Source organism: Heterodontus francisci, chromosome 27, assembly GCF_036365525.1.
Source record: "Heterodontus francisci isolate sHetFra1 chromosome 27, sHetFra1.hap1, whole genome shotgun sequence".
NCBI lineage: Eukaryota > Metazoa > Chordata > Chondrichthyes > Heterodontiformes > Heterodontidae > Heterodontus > Heterodontus francisci.
In genome coordinates, this window is record NC_090397.1 from 49,414,777 (window position 1) to 49,434,527 (window position 19,751).

General features: G+C 45.1%; 1 protein-coding gene across 2 annotated transcripts in view; it reads right to left on the bottom strand.

Moving 5' to 3' along the window:
- The window catches only part of LOC137385016 (lectin-like), a 113,270-nt gene extending 93,901 nt beyond the window's left edge, over positions 1 to 19,369 (bottom strand). For both annotated transcript variants that reach the window (XM_068059754.1, XM_068059752.1), the window contains exon 1: positions 19,311 to 19,369. The gene's annotated coding sequence lies outside the window, so the exon portion shown is untranslated. The remainder of the gene's footprint in view (positions 1 to 19,310) is intronic.
- Positions 19,370 to 19,751: the final 382 nt, after the last annotated feature.

Genomic DNA, 19,751 nt, shown 5'->3' on the forward strand with positions numbered 1-19,751 from the left:
AATGGTAGGCAGTTAACGGTAATATCACTGGTGGGTCAAGCCATGCAACTGCAACAATCTGGATGTGTTTATGCCGCGCCAGTCTTAGTGAAAGCTAAGACGGGAAATGCCATGCCACACCATATTGTTGACACATCTCTGTGCACTGCTGAACGATGACCTGCAGCCGTTGGACCTTGGTGGACATCCTATTGCTGTGGCCCTCAAAGTAACAGCAGCTCTTAACTTCTACTCCTCTGCATCATTTCAGGGACCCACCGATGACCTATGTCGTGTGACACAGTCAGCAGTGCACCGCTGCATCAGGGAGGTCACCGATATCCTGTACCGGAGGTCCGGTGACTATGTCCACTTCAGAATGGACCCTGAGAGCCATTCATCAGGGGATTTGTGTCTATTGCAGGATTCCCACAGGTGTAAGGGGTCATCGACTGCACCCATGTGGCCATCAAGACTCCTGCCGGGCGACCTCAACTGAAAGGACGTCCATTCGCTCAATGTGCAGCTAGTATGTGATCACCATCAGCATTTCATGCAAATCTGTGCCTGCTTTCCAGGCAGTTGCCATGACGTCTTCATCCTGCGTCAGTCCCAGTTGCCATTGCGGTTCACTGATCTCATTCAAATGGAGGGGTGGATTCTTGGAGACAAGGGCTAACCCTTGCAGACATGATTCCTGAGGCAGGTGAGAAAATCCCACTAGTGATGCAGAGAAGAGATACAATGCCAGCCATGGCGAAACAAGAATCACCATTGAACAGGTGATCATCATGCTGAAAATGCCCTTCCGCTGCCTGGATAGTTTGGGTGGGGCCCTGCAGTACAAGCCAGAAAGAGTAGCTCATGTAATTGCTGTTTGCTGTGCTCTGCACAACTACACACTCAATAGTACGGAGGCCTTGCAGGATGAGGAGAGATGTGAGCAGGACTCCTCCTATGATGATGAGGACACAGAGGACTTACAGCAGGAAATGCCCATGGGAGGATGGATAGCATCCAGGCAGCGCATGCAGGGAGAGCAGCGAGCAAGGGCTGCACGACAACGCCTTATTGATCAACGCTTCTCCAGACCCCGAGGTGCACCTTGTGCCCTACACACCACACTCCCCCCTCACTCACTTGTTGTGCAGCAGTCCACATTTGTAACATCTTTGTCTCCAACATGACTGGCAGCAGCTGACTGAGTTATTGTCCATGTGACTGTATCCATGGAGATGCACATGAGTAATACTGGCATGGCAATGATGTTATTCCAGACATTGGCAGTTCTGAAATGCCAATGATGTAATGGGAGGAGACACGATGGGTACAGCAGACACACTTCATTCTAACACTTCATTCTATCAGGAAAAATAACACATGTTAATGAAGAACATTTCATAAGAATACATTATACATTGGAGTGTCATCCAAGCAGACCCATTTGTGTCACATCGTCTTTTTGAGACATTTGCAGTTGCTCTTTCATGGTGCCACTTCTGCGCTAGCAGATTGACTGGAGGCAGGCTGCGGTTCAGTACACTCTTTGGCTTTGGATGACTTTGGCGGTCATCCTCCGGAGGGCCCCAGCTGCCTGAGGCAGTGTAGAACTCTCCTCAGACATCATGGCTGCTAGAGCTTGACTTACCGGAGGAGGGGAGGAGGGTTGGTGTCCACATTGGAACCACCTTGAGGGGAGACCCCAGATATGGCATGCAGGCTCACCTCCTCCCTCTCAAGGCTCGTATGAACCTCGCTGCTTTCCTGGGAAGGACCAGGGGCAGGGTCCATGTCCCTGGTCGCTCTCTTGCCTTGCCACTGCTGTGTCCAGCTCATGGCCGTAGCAAGGTTTTTAAGGTCAGTGCGGAGCATCGGAATCTGGTTCTCCAAGAGGGCTGCCATCCTCTCCATGTATGAAACCATGCACTCAAATGACAGGGACACGGCAGCTGTCATGCCCTGGATGGACTCCCCCATCATCTGCTCACGGCTGCGCATGGCCTGTGGCATCTCCACCTGATGTTGCCAGGACTGCTGCTGCAGCTACAGCATGCCATGCGCTGTCGACAACAGAGGCTCATCAGTAACCTTGGGCTCAGCATGGGGCTGGCCACTGACAGCCATCCGACTATCCGGGGCCTCGCTTGTCTCAGCCTCAGTCAGCTGCTTGGGTGCGTGTGCAGTGCTGTCACCAGCTTGTGACCCAGACTCTAAGACCAATCAAAATCCCACCAAGGTGACTGTGTCTATGCTGGTGGAAGGGGCAGAGGCATCATGGGACACTGCGTTCTTTGAGGATATCTCTTCCTCAGAGGTGTGGGAAGACGCCAGGGCTGGCAGATCGGATCTGGAGCATCGCCCTGCAAGATACAATGTGAAGAGCACAGTGTCAGTCTTTATCGTGTGAATGTTACAATTATGACAGCATTGTCTCACACAATAACATTTTCTAAGTAATCATTGTGTATATCAAATGGCTGTCTGTTCACCCAGGACCACTTCCGCAATGGTATGTTTCACATGGTTAGTTCCAGGGCCTCCTCCTCAGCCTGTGTCAGCCGACAAAGGTCTGCCACTCCTCCACCAGTCCTGGTTGCTTCACGTGAATTGTGGGCTCTCTTATCCCGAGAGGAGCAAGGAGGCAGATATTGAGCTTTACCAAGCAACAACACAACAGACGTCACAACAGGGGTGCTGGACACAAAGATGGGGGAAGCTCAGTCTGTACTACTGACTGAGCCTGTCATGTAGGTGCCATACTCTGAGCAGCAGACAAGGGTGAGTTCTTTCATACACGCATCCATTCCTCCCTGCCCGACCTCCCTGTCTTTGGCATGGCAGTGGCACACATGTGCCACTCTGTGTGGGGAAACCCAGGTTCAGCAGAGCCATGCAATAAAGTGCCACTTACTTTTGTGGAGCACAAGAGATCATTCATCCTCTTGCGGCATTGCACCCAGTCCTGGCGGATGGCCCCATGGCTACTAACTGCTATCTCCACCCAGGCTTGCTTGGTCAGGTGAGAGGGCCTCTTCTTACCATCGTTGGGGAAAAGGGGTTTTAAAGGCTTTCACCTACAAGAACACTCAAAGTGATGGAGCTCACGTTTCCTCTGTCTCTGAGTGTCATTACTCATTATCCCCTGGAGGAACTCCTCTCTCTCCCCTTCCCAGCACAAAGCAATTGCTTTTTAACACTCTGACCTCAATGTTATCATAACTTATTTTTTCCTTATTCATACCAATTTAATATCCAACCCATGTTGAACAACCAACTACTTTAAGACAACATGCAGGACCAGACCATAGAGGGTTAACTGACCATTACTAGACACTGGCTTACAGACACACAAAGAAATCACACAGGAAACTTAAAACACACAAACAGAAACTTACTTACGCACAAGTTTTTCCTCTTTTTTTTCTCACACAGCCATTTTATCCTCACTGCGGGTCCTAAACATTTCCTTTCCTTTTATATCTCAGCCTCACTAGTAGCTTGGTGGGATTGAGAGCAACAGATTATTATTCTCTGTGTTGTTGTACCTGAACAGAACCTCTGTAAAGAATAAGCAATGTTATTGAGTGAGGTGGGGAGATAACGTTAAATCTGGGGAGTGTCAATGAAGCTGTAACGGATAACAGAATTTTTCACCATCTGGAGTTAGGGAATAGAAACATAGAAAAAATTGTTCCTGTTGCTGCCCCACTGAACTTATTTCTTCCAATCTTGACTATATTTTCTCCCCTGGTCCAGTCTCTTCCCACCTGCATCTGTGACTTTTCAGATGCCCTACGTCATTTTGACACTTTCCAGTTTCCTGGCCCTAACGGCCACTATGGATGTCCAATCCCTCTACACCTCCATTCCCAACCAGGATGGTCTGAGGCTCTCCACTTCTTCCTTAAATAGAGGCCCAACCAGTGCCCATCCACCACCACCCTCCTCTGCCTGGCTGAACTTGTTCTTACATAGAACAACTTCTCCTTCAACTCCACTCACTTCCTTCAAATATAAGGTGTTGCTTTGGGTACCCGCATGGGTCCTAGTTGTGCCTGTCTTTTTGTGGGAAATGTTGACCATTCCTTGTTCCAGTCCTGCTCAGGCCCCCTCCCTTCCCTATTTTTCCAGTACATGGATGACTGTATCGGTGCCGCTTCCTGCTCTCACCCCGAACTGGAAAACTTCATCAACTTTGCTTCCAATTTCCACCCTTCTCTCACCTTTACATGTTCTATTTCCAACACTTCCCTTCTCTTCCTCGAGGGGGAAAATAGAGTACGGGAGTAAGTTTGAGGGGAATATAAACACTGACTGAAAAAGGTTCTGTAGGTATGTGAAGAGAGAAAGATTGGTGAAAACAAATGTAGGTCCCTTACAGTCAGAAACAGGGGAATTTATTATGGGGAACAAAGAAATGGCTGACCAACTAAATGCATACTTTGGTTCTGTCTTCACAAAGGAGGACACAAATATCATACCAGAAATGTTGGGGAACACAGGGTTTAGTGGGAGGGAGGAACTGAAGGAAATCAGTATGAGTAGAGAAATGGTGTTGGGGAAATTGATGGGATTGAAGGTCGATAAATCCCCAGGTCTTGATAATCTACATCCCAGAGTTTGTAAGGAGGTGGTCCTAGAAATAGTGGATGCATTGGTGGTCATCTTCCAAGACTCTATAGACTCTGGAACAGTTCCTACAGATTGGCGGGTAGCTAATGTAACCGCACTATTTAAAAAGGGAGATAGAGAGAAAACAGGAAATTATAGACCAGTCAGCCTGACGTCGGTAGTGGGGAAACTTCTAGAGTCTATTATCAAAGATTTTATAGCAGAGCACTTGGAGAACAATGGTAGAATCAGACAGAGTCAGCATGGATTTATGAAAGGAAAATCATGCTTGACAAATCTACCAGAATTCTTTGAGGATGTAACTAGTAGAGTTGATGAGGGGGAGCCAGTGGATGTGGTTTATTTGGACTTTCAGAAGGTTTTCGAGAAAGTCCCACGTAAGAGATTAGTTTGTAAAATTAAAGCGCATGGGATTGGGGGTTGTGTATTGCGATGGATAGAAGATTGGTTGGCAAACAGGAAAACAGACAGGAGGAATAAACAATTCTTTTTCCAAATTCTTTTTGGCAGGCAGTGACTAGTGGGGTACCGTAGGGATCAGTGCTAGGACCCCAGCTATTCACAATATATATTAATGATTTAGATGAGGAAACTAAATGTAATATCTCCAAATTTATAGATGACTCAAAACTGGGTGAGAGGGTGAATTGTGAGGAGGATGCAAAAAGGCTTCAGGGTGATTTGGACAAGTTGAGTGAGTGGGCAAATGCATGGCAGATGCAGTATAATGTGGATAAATGTGAGGTTATCCACTTTGGTAGCAAAAACAGTAAGGCAGATTATTATCTGAATGGCTATAAACTGAGAGAAGGGAATGTGCAACAAGACCTGGGTGTTCTCATACACCAGTCGCTGAAGGGAAGCATGCAGGTCCAACAGGCAGTAAAAAAGGCAAATGGTATGTTGAGAGTGGTGAGCCTGTGGAATTCACTACCACAGAAAGCAGTTGAGGCCAAAAAGTTGTATGTTTTCAAGAAAGAGTTAGATATAGCTCTTGGGGTGAAAGGGATCAAAGGATATGGGGGGAAAGCGGGAACAAGTTACTGAGCTGGATGATCAGCCATGATCATAATGAATTGCTGAGCAGGTTCGAAGAGCCGAATGGCCTACTTCTGTTCCTATTTTCTATGTTTTTATGTTTCTATGTCTTCAGCTCTGGGGATAGGCTGTCTACTAGTATTCATTATAATCTCACTGACTCCCCTAGCTACCTCGACTACATTTCCTCACACCTTGTTTCTGTAAGGACTCCAAACTATTCTCCCAGTTTCTCCATCTCTGTGCATCTGTTCTGATGATGAAACTTTCCACGACAGCGCTTCTGATATGTCTTCCTTTTTCCTCAACCAAGGATTCCCTCCCACTGTGGTGGATAGGACTGTCAACCGTGTCTGATCCATTTCCTGCACTTCTACCCTCACACCCTCCCCTCCCTCCCAGAACCGCGACAGGGTTCCCCTTGTCCTCACTTTCCACCCCACCAGCCTCCACATCAAAAGGATAATCCTCCGCCATTTCTGCCACCTCCAGTGTGATGCCACCAACAAACACATCTTTCCCTCCCCTCCTGTGTCAGCATTCCGAAGGGATTGTTCCCTCTGCAACACCCTGGTCCACTCCTCCATCACCCCGACACCTCGTCCCCTTCCCATGGCACCTTCCCATGCAATCACTGGAGGTGTAATACCTGCCCATTTACCTCCTCTCTCCTCACCATCCAAAGCCCCAAACACTCCTTCCAGGTGAAGCAGCGATTTGCTTGTATGTCCTTCAATTTAGTATACTGTATTCACTGCTCACAATGTGGTCACCTCTATATTGGGGAAACCAAACGCAGATTGGGTGACCGCTTTGTGGAGCACCTCCACTCAGTCCGAAAGCATGACCTTGAGCTTCCAGTTGCTTGCCATTTCAACACCGCCTCCCCCCCTCCCCCCCCCTCTGCTCTCATGCCAACATTTCTGTCTTTGGTCTGCTCAGTGTTCCAGTGAACATGAACGCAAGCTCGAGGAGCAGCACCTGATCTTTCGATTAGGCACTCTACAGCATTGCGGACTGAACATTGAGTTCATAACTTCAGAGCATGAATGACCTTTTTTTATTTTGTTATTTTTTTATTTTATTTTACTTTTTAACCATGTGCCTGTTATTCATGTCGACAGAGCTGCTCATTATTCCACTATTAACACTCTCTTTGGACTAATGCTTTGTCTTTTATCACAAGCATTAACATACTCTCTGTCTTTGTCCCAGGACAGCTTTGTTAGTTAATCTCTCCTGCCACTGCCTATCAAACACCTTCCTCTTTTGTCCTCTTCCTCCGCGCCCCCCCCACCCCCTTCACTTGCTTAAAGCCTAATTATTTTCTCACCTTTGACAGTTCTGATGAAAGGTCACCGACCTGAAACATTAACTCTGCTTCTCTCTCCACAGATGCTGCCAGACCTGCTGAGACTTTCCAGCATTTTCTGTTTTCATTGTAAAAAATTGTAAAGCTTGTGTAGATGACATCACTCATGGACTAGAGAAAAGAAAGAGTGGTCAACAACAAGATCAGATAATGTAAGATTTTGTCTGGGAGACTGGAGGTTCTAAGAGTTTTTTTAATGACTTAAGTAATGCGACTTAATCCTGCTACAATATGAATGTGCAAAGGTGGGATAAAGATTAGTTGAGCCACAAAACATTGGGATAATAACTGATAGGATGTGTAAATTGTATGAGAAAATTATTGAGGATAGGAGATAAGAGTTAAGGGAAAACATTCAATAATAAATTGGGATAAAACATTGAATCCATGTACATTTTAGTGAAGTCAAGAAAGTGTAGATTAGATTAGTAATTTGACAATTTTCTCTTGGCAAGTTTGTGTCCCTGTTTATGTCTGTTTTTTTAAGAGAACTGAATTTGATAGTCTGGCCATCACCCTATGCATTGGGACCATGCAGGGGGAGGTGAGCAAAGACTCCACAACAGATAACCAGCCCACTCCCATCTCCCACATACACACATCTTGATCTTTCAATAAGATCACCTGAAGTTCAGAAAGGGCAGCATGATATTGGGATTCCAATGTGAGTGTGCAGTTGTGGTTGAACGAGTGATCTTGTGTCACATGTGAAGTGACTAACATGCAAAAATATATGATAGAATGCACTGAAGAATGCATCCAAAACATATTCAGTTGCTGGACATTTGCACGATGGGTTGAAGGTGGCCAGTATAATGATATGAAATTATTAGAGCATCAAAGCATTGACACAAACTGCCAAAAGAAACTAATTCCACAATAATTTGGATAAAATTTAACAATAAAATAAATAATTAAAGGGTACAAAACAAATTGAAAGGAATTGGTATTGGACAATTAAAGGGTTAGGAAAATAATACCTAATAGGAATATCCACAAGATGGTTACAAGTAAGGAAGGAACTGGAGAATTGAGGATAGAAACTGAGTTTTAGAACAAACTCGAGATAGATTGCAAAGAATTGAAGAAATGAGGTTTCTTTGTTACCTTCAAGGGTAACAGGCACGGACTGAAGGGCTGAACACTTGATAGAGTTGAGATCAAAGAATTAATCACTTGTCCGAGCAATGCTATGTTTTGAGACAGTTTAATCAGGAAATGGAGAAGGAATTAGCAGCAATAGGCGATGATAGCAGCTGGTGGGACATCAGTTCAAATATTGAGGTACACTCTTGGATAAGGATAACATTACAAATGCTAGTGTGTATTCAGCTAGGTATTTTGCTGGTATTGATGATCACCCTCAGGTATAAGAGAGGTATGATTAAGAACCTGAGATGGAGAATGTTGGTCACTGAAACTAACCACCAAAATGAAAAGTTACTGTGAACAAGAGTATGAGCAGCACTGGGATTAAATGTAAATGATAGCTGAAGGATGTAGTGTATTGTTATGGAAAACTTTAGTATATTTTCAAACCTTGATTATGAGGGATCAGTTTCTTTCACCCTCAGTGTGGGGATATTGTCGGATTGAGTTTATTTTATGATAGTACTGTTAGAATTTAGTTGTCATATCCTTAAGTACATTGATTAAAATTGTAAGATAACAGCAGAAGCATGATGGATAAGCTCAGTTGAATGTTAGCTAGAGTTCTGTACAAGTTATGACATGTTGAGAAGCGATGAAAAGGACAATTTCAGACCATGTAAAGATCCTTTGTTTAAAAGTTGTTAGAATGTGGATAAACCCAGAGAGACTGTTAGCTTTTTAACTGGTAAAAAACTGTAAACAATCCCTGACAGTCAACGAAGCTGTGAAATGAGATAAGCGCATATCAATTCCATTTAGTGACCACTGTGGTTGAATAGCCACAGCAGGGTGGCACTGGATCAAGATATGACTTTTGGTGAAGGAATTCATAGAGTTAAGGAAGCTCGAATCTGGAGCTCCCCCACCCCCTACTGAATGACAATGACATTGACTTAAACCAGGCTCGAAGTACCATCATGAAAGGGCAGTTAGGTAATGACTGACCAATCAGATGAACAGAAATGGGATTTTACCTAATATGGCGCAGAACCAAGCTGGGAAAGGTGTATAAAGTAAGAACTTGTAAGACCCCAAAGGCACGCATCACTATCAAGAAGAAGACAGAAGATGGACTTCAATCAAGCAACAAGGCACCGCAGTTAACCAGAGGCCGAGGGTCAGTGTTCCATTGTGAAGCAACTGTTGACCACTGCCCTTTGCTGAGTATCACAATTTTGTTCTTATTGTGGAAAACTTCAAGTCTGTGAAACTTGTGACAAAACCCTCGTACCCATGTGGTTTTGTAGCTAGTTTGGCCTGTAAGTTCCTTTTAGATCTGCTCTCCCAACTTAGACTGTGATTGTAATTGATTGAGGTTTTTTAATTAAATTGCAGTAAACCCAGATCTTACACATAGTGATTATGTTGCTAAACTAGCAATCCAGAGGCCTGGACTAATGCTTCAGAGACACGAGTTTAAATCTCACCATGGCAGTCAGGAGAAACCTAAATTCAAATAATTATTCAATGTGGAATAAAAAGATCATCTCAGTAATGATGATGAAACTACCAGATTGTCAAAAATCCCATCTGCTTCATTAAGGAAGGAAATCTGCCGTCCTTACCTGGTCTGATGTACATGTGTCTCCAGACCCACATCAATGTGGTTGACTATTAACCGCTCTGGGAAATGTTCTAACAAGCTGCTCAGTTGTATCAAACTGCTACGAAAAAGTTCAAAAAGAATAAAACTGGACAGAACAACCAGCAGTGACCTAGACACTGGAAATTCTGAAGACATAACCTGCCCAGTTGATCCTGCAAAGTCCTCCTCATGAACATCTGGGTGTCACAATTGGGAGAATTGTCCCACAGACTAATCAAGCAGCAGCCTGACATAGTCATACTCACTGAATAAAACCTTACAAGTAATGTCTTGGATACCTCCATCACTATCCTTGGGTATGTCCTGTTCCATTGATAGGACAGACCCACCAGAGATGGCAGCACAGTGGTATACAGTCAGGAAGGAATGGCCCTGGGAGTCCTCAACATTGACTCTGGACCACATGATGTCTCATGGCATCAAGTCAAACATGGGCAAGGAAACCTCTTGCTGATTACCACCTATTACCCACTCTGGAGTATGGAGTACTCCTCCATGTTGAACACCAATTAAAAGAAGCACTGAGTGTAGCATTGGCTCAGAATGTACTCTGGGTGGGAGACTTCAATATCCATCACCAAGAGTGGCTCTGAAACACTCCAGCTTACTGCGTCCTGAAGGATATCTCTGCCAGACTGGGCCTCTGGCAGGTGATGAGAAAATCAACAAGAGGCTTCTGGTGAAAGGTCACAGACCTGAAACGTTAACTCTGTTTCTCTCTCCACAGATGCTGTCGGACCTGCTGTGTATTTCCAGCACTTTCTGTTTTCATTTCAGATTTCCAGCATCCGCAGTATTTTGCTTTTATTTATGTAAGGGGGAGAACCTACTTGACGTCATCCTCAACAATATACCTGTCGCAAATGCATCAAATTTATCTGTCCATCACAGTGTTGTTAGGAGTAACCACCGCACTGACTTTGTAGAGACCAAGTTCAGTCTTCACATTGAGGACACCCTCATTTTATTATGTGACACTATCACTGTGTTAAATGGGATCGATTCAGAACAGATCTAGCAGCCCAAAACTGGGCATTCATGAGGTGCTGTGGGCCATCAGCAGCAGCAGAATTGTATTCAACCACAATCTGTAACCCCATGGCCTGGCATATCCTCCACTCTACCATTACCATCAAGTCTGGGGACCAAACCTGGTTTCATGACATGTGTAGGAGAGCTTGTCAGGAGCAGCACCAGGCATACCTAAAAATTAAGCACCAACCTGGTGAAGCTGCAGGACTGGACTACATGCATGCTAAACAGTGAAAATAACATGTTATAGACAGAGCTAGCTGATCCCACAACCAACAATTCATATCAAAGCACTAAGGTCTTTCTGCATTCAGATGTGAATGGTGGTGGACAGTTAAATAACTGACCGGAGGAGGCAGCTCCACAAACATCCCCATCCTCAATGATGGGGAGCCCAGCACGTCAGTGCAAAATACAAGGCTGAATCATCTGAAACCATCTTTAGCCAGAAGTGCCGAGTGGATGATCGATCTCAGCCTCATCCTGAGGTCCCAGCATCACAGATGCCAGTTTTCAGTCAGTTTGATTCACTCAACGTGACATCAAGAAACAGCTGAAGGCACTGGATGCAGCAAAGGCTTTGGGCCCTGACAACATTTCAATTGTAGCACTGATGACTTAAGATTGTACTCCAGAACTAGCCATGCTCCTAGCCAGGCTGTTCCATTACAGCTACAACACTGCAATCTACCTAAAAATGTAGAAAATTGTCCAGGTGCGTTCTGTGCAAAAAAAGTTAGGGAAATCAAATCTGGCCAATTACTGGCCCATCAGCCTACACTTGATCATCAGTAAAGTGATGGAAGGTGTTGCTGACAGTGCTATCAAGCGGCACATGCTCTGCAATAACCTGCTCGCCGATGCTTAATTTGGGTTCTTCTCAGAGCTACTCAGCTCCGGATCGCATTACAGTCTTGCTCCAAACATGGGTGAAAGAGCAGTAAACCTGAGGTCAGATGAGAGTTCCTGCACTTCACATCAAGGCAGTATTCGACCAAGTGTGGCATCAAAAAGTCCCAGTAAAACTGAAGTCGATGAGAATCAGGTGGAAAACTCTCCACTGACTGGAGTAATACCTTGCACAAAGGAATATAATTGTCGGAAGCTGACTATCTCAACGCCAGGACATCACCACAGGAACTCTGTGGGGCAGTGTCCTAGGCTCAACCATCGTTAGCTGCTTCATCAGTGACCTTCCCTTCAGCATAACGCCGGATGTGGGGGATGTTCGCTGATAATTGCGTAATGTTCAGTTCCATGCGTAAGTTCTGAGGTACTGAAGCAGTCCATATCCGCATGCAGCAAGACCTGGATAACATTCAGGCTTGGGCTGCAAAGAGGCAACTAATTTCTGTACCACACAATTCCAGACAATGACCAACTCCAACAAGAGAGAATCTAACCATCTGCTCTTGTCGTTCAACGGCACTACCATCACTGAATTCCCCCACCATCAGCTTCATGGGGGGTTACCATTGACCAGAAACCTTACTGGACCAGCCATATAAATACTGTAGCCACAACAGCAGGGAATTCTGTGACATTTATTTCACATCCAACTCTGAAATCCATCTACAAAGCACAAGTCAGGAGTGTGATTGGAGACCCATGACCTGCCTAGATGGGTACAGCTCCAATGACTTTCAAGAAGCTCGACACCATCCATGTCAAAGCAGTCCTCTTGATGGACAGCCCATCCACAACTTTAAGCATTCACTCCCTCCAGCACTGATGCACAGTGGCAGCAGTGTGTACCATCTCCAAGATGCACTGAAGTAAATCACCAAGTCTGCTTTGACAGCATCTTCCAAACCCATGACCTCTACCACCTAGGAGGACAAGGCCAGCAGATACATGGGTGCATCACCACCTGTAAGTTCCCCTCCAAGCCACACATCCTGACTTGGAAATGTATCTCAATTCCTTCACTGTTGCTGCGTCAAAAACACGGAACTCCCTCCCTCTCTGCACTCTGGGTGTACCTACACAACATGGACTAGAATGGTTCAAACTGTTGGCTCACCACCACCTTCTCAAGGGCAATTCAGGACAGGTAATAAATGCTGGCCTTCCAGAAACTCTCACATTCCCTGAACTCATCAAGAAATATCTAAATGAATGGTGGAACAGGCTTGAGAGACTGGAGGAAGTGAGTTGCAAAACTTCTGTGCACATCAGCTGATCTTTCTGTGACAGGTAAAGATCCATCTTGGTCTTTATAATATATAAAATAAAAACAAGAAATGCTGGAAATTGTTTTTATTTCAGATTTCCAGCATCCGCAGTATTTGGCTTTTATTTTGGTATTTCTACTTGTCAGCAAAACATGTGAGAATTTGAGCTCACAGAGTTTGGTCTGGAGATGAGCCCTGCTCAAGTGCCAATGGATCTTTATCTATTGTACAAACAACAGCTCATTTTCCAACATATTTCTGTGTAACTTGTTTCTTTTCAAGAAAAAAGCCAGCTGGTATGGATACAATGTTGTCCAACATGTTGTCGAAACCTGGCGGTCTTCAAAGAAGAAATAATTTGGCTGTTGTAAATTTTCACCCCAATGCAAACATATGACATTTTCCTCATTGATAATTTCTCTAGGTCTGTTTATTGCTGCTCCCGTTTAACTTGGAACAGCTTCATGAAGGAGAATTCAAGGCTTTTTGCCAACTGTTGATCTTTGTAAACAGATACAGCTGAATTTAATGAGCCCGTTGTCAATCCAGGTGGCAGGCACGGAAGTGGGTGCTGTTCCCGTCTGTCACTTGGGCAGCTGCTGCACAGCAATCATGCAGCGGGTGGGCATTTAGCATTGTGGAAATGCAATTCACCCCCATTGCGTGCCGGGGGGGATGCAATTCACCGATTATAGCGTCAGATGACTCCGGAGCAGGTGCTGGCGCCATATTTAAAAGCCTGCCAGCTCTGCATTCACTCCTGTTTTAGAGTTATTTGCAGCTTTGGACAGCTTTAAATTTTGTGTGACTGGTTCCTGTCCCGCCCCCACCCCCTGAAGAGGGCAGCACAAGATGGACAAGGCACAACAAAGGATGGCTCCATGCTTCAGTGATGCCTCCTTGCAGATTCTCCTCCAGGCTGCAAGGGAAAGGCGGAAGGTTCTCTTCCCTAATGATGGCAAGAAGAAATCCACCCACATGACCAAGGAAACCTGGGTGGAGATTGCAGAGGAGGTCAGCAGCCATGGGGTCACCCACCGGAACTGGGTGCAGTGACACAAGATGTTCAATGACCTCCTGCAGTCTGCCAAGGTGAGTGCTCCATACCGCTTTCCTTTCTGGGGATTGCATGTGACTAGGTGAGAGTGTACATGACATGGGGAAGGTGGCACTACCAGGGCGAGGGCAGACTGACGAGGTTATTAACTCATCCTGACAGATGCATTGCAGCATCTTGACCACAGGTACGACAGTGTATATGTCTATGTTCTGATTTCCCTTTTCTGGGGGTGTCACTAGAGTGGTTGCCACTGTGGTGTTTCCCTTAATGGACATCCCAGCCAATTTTACACATTGTACAATGTACCTTAAGTAACAAAAAATGTCAAAGAAAATGATCAGGACGAGTGCTGATGCAACAGCGGCAGCCATTCTGCCTATTTCCCACTAATTGGATTGCATACAGCCGGCCGCGACACTGGTGCTGGCTGACTCCCCCAATACCTTAGCAGTTCCCTTGGCTAAGTTCACCTGCACCCTTCCCTTTGTGATGATTTGCCAACTTCAATCAACGTGATCAATGACCGTGGCCAAAGGTCTTTTGACTTCTTCTTGAGCCGCCTTCCCTGGTACATCATCTACATTCAGCTTATTATCCGAGCAAGGACTGAAGACCATACATGTCAGGGTCCTTCCTGTCAGGTGAAAGCCTCCCAAGGTGAGTGAGTCTGCAACTTGGAGAGAGAACATGTGATTATTTGCACATACCAGTCCTCCATAGAGGCAACCCTTCTCGTCAGTCAGGAAGCACCACTGGGTTGGAGATGCCTGAACTGCCTTGAAAGATCCCTTCGTGGATTCGACCATAACCACTACCGCGGAATTGCCATCTGTAGGTCTTCGAGTGTCACATGTACACACTATATAATGTTGTGACTCAGTAAAACACTCGTCTGTGCTCATGAGCAAGGTGTTATTAGTGCCTTTTGTCACATGTCCATGTCCTGCATACCGATTCACCCTTCACCACTCCCAGAGATTCTATTCTATATCTGCCTGGATATGTACTGTTCTTAGTGCCTTGTGGCACTATCAGCAGAAATATGAGCAGTTCTTCCCTCCACAAGTCGATCGGGTCACTCGTAGTTCTTCACTACCTGGTTCCAAATTAATCAGACTTAGGCCACTAACCTCCTTGTGTGCGTCTCTGGGCATGGTGCCGATTCAAATATCCTCGATATCCAATTCTATGTTGCTAATTAAGTCTTGGGCCAGTACATTACAGGCCTGTCCCTTAGACTGTGACCCAGTCAAATTCATTATGGCTTCTCCCTGCAAAGTTCACCCTTTCACTCACCCTGTTCTTTGCAGATCTATGGCTGTGATTTGAAATACTCCATGAATTTAGGACTGAGTTAGTACTGCCGAGCTGACCCCCTACATCCCCAAATATGCTCCGTTTCTTCCTCCCCCTTAGGTTCTTTGTTCCAGGGACTATCCGATTCTTATAATGACTGATCAGCTGCTGCAATATGTGCTGTGCGCAGACAATTGACACAAGGTGGTTACTGCTGTTGGCCTGAATGCGGGAATTACACTATTTAAATTTTGCGTCACTTCTTATGTATTCATGGTAACATCACGCAGTAACATAATTGGGTTCCCTATCCTTATCATGCCGTCCTCTGGAGGTGACACAGCGGTGGGATACTGCGCGGCTTCCTTATAACCACATGTCGTTAGATTAAAGCATTTTATATCAGCACATCCTAGTCCGTTAATAACATCAATGCACAATTCTTGACAATATTGTCATTCGAGTCTTGGCTCCCATATGAATTGGGGCAAATTGGTCCATCCTGATGTGACGGAAACCACACATTCCAAATGGGAATATTAATTTTATTGTATGAAACTTTGCTTGAGACCGTTTTACTGGACATTACAAATAACTTTTAAAAAGCAAAACTAAACAGCTACAGATGGCAACTCACATTTGCATATGAGAAGACAAAGGCCAGCTGGAAGACAGAGGTAATTACACAGTCTAGCCAAAACAATGGAGGTGCTCTCTGATTCAATCAATGAGAATGGTTTTGTCAATAGTGATGATCGAAAGTCTTCGACACGCTTTGACTTTGAAAGAGCCAAAGCCTCACCCACCCCTCTGCACCCCACCCCACCCCACCCCACACCAAGTATGGGAGTATTTTTTGTAACTTTTGAAAAGGTTGCAAGGCAGTTCAAATGGGCGGCCGAGAACTGGATCCTCCTGATGCAAAGCAAACTAACAGGAAAAGCCAATGTGGTTTATTCTTTGTTGCTAGATGGAAGTTCATGAAATTATGAACTGGCTAAAAATGTTATCGTTGGGGCATATGAGCTTGTACTAGAAGCCTACCACCAGACATTCCGAACCCTCAGGAAACAAGCCGATCAAACTTACCTGGAGTTTCAGAGCAGCTGGCTTTTGACCAGTGGTTGAGGGCTCTTAAAGTAGAGCTCACATATGAAAACCTCAGAGAGGTGATTCTTCTCGGAGAAAGTAAAAACTCTCTCCCACTCTCGATAAAGACCCATGCGGAAGAAAAAAAGTGCACAGAGCGAGGTAAGTCGCAGTTCTCGCTGAGGAGTGCACTATCATTTACAAGTTGGTTCCCTGGGGGAAAACCTTTCCTAATCACCCGCCACAACACCGAAAAGGGAAAGAGGTGGAAGGGTGATAGGAGGCCAAACAGTCCTGGGAGAGACAGAAACACTGGGCACACAGAGGACCCTCCTCAAGGCAAAAAAGATAGTGCTGAGAGCAGGAGTGAGACCCAGAGACCTGTGTGCTTCCATTGTAATAAAGCAGGTCATCTAAGTGCTGATAGCTGGAAACTATGCGGAAAGCCTGTAGGGTTAATCAGGGCTCACCCGACCAGTGCAGAAGCAGGGACACTGATGGAAAGCAGAGCAGAGCAAGCTGTGGCTTTAACTGCAACAGCAGTAAAACCCAGAAAAAATACTGCAGTGGCTGCAGGAAGATTTAATAAGATCCCTGAAGGTTATCAGGATTTTGCATCTGAAGGGAGAGTACCCCATACCCCTTTGAGTGGGGAAAGCAAGCCCACTTGGTACTCAGGGATACAGGTGCCACCAGATCCCTTTTGTTGGGAAAAGGCATGACCTTTCCCCCAGCAAGTGCAGTGAATGTGAGGATGGTAGTGAATGGTATTGGAGGGCTGTGTATAACCGTACCTTTACATCGGGTGCACTTGGAGTGCGACCTGGTTTCGGGACCGGTGACTGTAGGGATTGTCCCTAGTTTGCCTGTGGATGGGGTTGTCCTGCTCCTAGGTAATGATCTGGTGGGGGTGAAGCTGGGAGCTGAGAGATTGAAGGAGGTCAGAGAGACAGGGCAGTGGCAGAAGATGGTTCCCTGTATTTCCCCTGATTGTGCAGTGACTCGGGCCATGACCAAACCAGCTCCCCCAGAGGACACTGAATTGGCCCTGCAGACAGATGACCAGGCTGTCTAGTTGTCTGAAATTTTTGCTGGGAAGTTCAACGACCCAGGGAATCGATAAATGAATCTTCCTTAGTTGAGGCTCAGCAAGTCAACCCATTATTAAGAGACTTAGCTCAGGCTACCCAAACTGAAATTGAAGCAGAGGGATCCTTGATTGCTATTATTTAAAGAATGAGGTACTGATGAGGAAGTGGAGTTCTCCTCACAGATCAGAGTACAAAGGGTAGACAGTGGTTTCCCAGTTCGTGATGCCGCATAGATACCGGAGAGAAATATTGAGAATGGCCCATGAGCTTACAATGGCTGTACATGTCGGTATACAAGAAACCAAAGCCCACATAAAACAGCAGTTTGACTGGCCAAAACTCCGCAAGGATGTAGTGAGTACTGTAGAACTTGCCACATAGGCCAGGTTGAGGGGAACCCCACCTAGACTAAGTGCCACAGGGGAGTGCAGTGGAACCGACACAAATACCTGTGAGCAGGAATGTCCCAGAGGACATAGGGGAGATTAACAAAGAATCCCACCCCATAGTCATGAAAAAAGGGAAACAAAAACACCCTAAAGAGAGTAACTCTTTTATGACTCACCACGGCATTGAAAGTGTGGTCAGAGTGGATCCACCCACTGCGGACTCCCATGATCAGAGCTCCAGCCCAGAGCTACTTAAATACAACAATCTCCCTGCAGACCCCAACAACAGCAAAGACCCAGAGGAAATCTCAAACACCTCATAAGGGTTTAAAACCAATTTATCACTCACTACTACCTTCTTCGGAAGAAGGGTCACTGACCCAAAACGTTAACTCTGCTTCTCTTTTCACAGATGCTGCCAGACCTGCTGAGTGGTTCCAGCATTTCTTGTTTTTATCTTTAAAAATTGTTGCCTTTTCACAGTTGCAAAACAAACTTTCAAAATGAGAATCAACATAACATCAGCATCTTTAATTTAAAATATAATTCAGTTTTTATACTTCATTTCTGGATGCACAATCTTGAATTGAAATGAACACATATTATAATCACATTCACACTTTTTAATTCCAAACAACTTCAAAACATTGATTCCTGTAATGGGTTATGAATTCAAAGTCCCAAGAAATTTGCATTAAATTCCCAGTCCCAAGCCCAAGGAACACACAGGTTTAAATAGTTCACAACCAAAACATGACTCAAGGTTCCCACAGAAATATATACATGTAAAAATAGAACACGTAACAGACTCATACGTTCAACATTAAAGCCAGACCACGAAGGGTTAATGACTGTTAGCTCTTCAGGACACAAGCTCCACAGATAAGGACATTAATTTATGGAAGCTTCCAACATTTATACAGACTTGAACAAAAATCACAGTAACTTGCATTTACTCACTTTAAATTTCACTAAATGTTTCTTGTTTAAGTTGTCCCTCTTTCTTCAACCTGATACCTCCCACTTTGCCACTGTAGCTCTTGCCCTTCTAACACTTGTAACCTGTCTCTTTTCCTGGGTCCTCAACCCTATGCAGGAAGCTCTTCACCTTTGGGAACACCCACTATGCATTCCCACCACGATCAGTCCGTCAGTCAGTGTGCCTAAACACAATTTGCAAGGCTCTGCACCTTAGAGGAGTGCTCACTCAGCCTTTCCATTCCAGCCAGTCCATTGGCTGTTGGAGATTCTAGATGTATACAATGTTGTCTCCGTATACTTTTTCCTCATCAGTCGCTCTGACCCTGTTCCAATGTTCGTGATCCCTGCGGTCCCACGGAGGCTCAGTGGTCAGTCAGACCTAACTAAATATGGGGTAGTATTAAATACAATGTACTTACCCTCTGGCGTCTGCTGTCCAGGGGTCTCTCCTTTAGTTGGGACTGTCAGTGGATCCTGCCGACTTTGCCAAATTGCTGTGGGACAAAGGCCACTTCAGAGTCAAGAGTGAGCAGAATGTAGAAAATCTTTATTAGAAGCATGTGGGGGAGAGCCCTCAGCATGTTTAAGTCTCTCCAAAAATAATAGATACAGCAGAGATATTTATACAATAACTTTATGTGTAATTAACACAGCTGGTTACCCATATGCCCATATTTGGTTATCTTACTATTGCTTATGCACTTCTTTTCAACACTTTACAATTCTAGTTCTTCTTTGCAATTTTGCTCTCCCTAATTTTATCTCTTACAACAGATAGACAGACCAAGGCCTCCTGATGAAAAAGGTTCAGCAAAAGAAAAACAACTTCAGCGGTGTGAACCTCTTCATTTCCACATCAT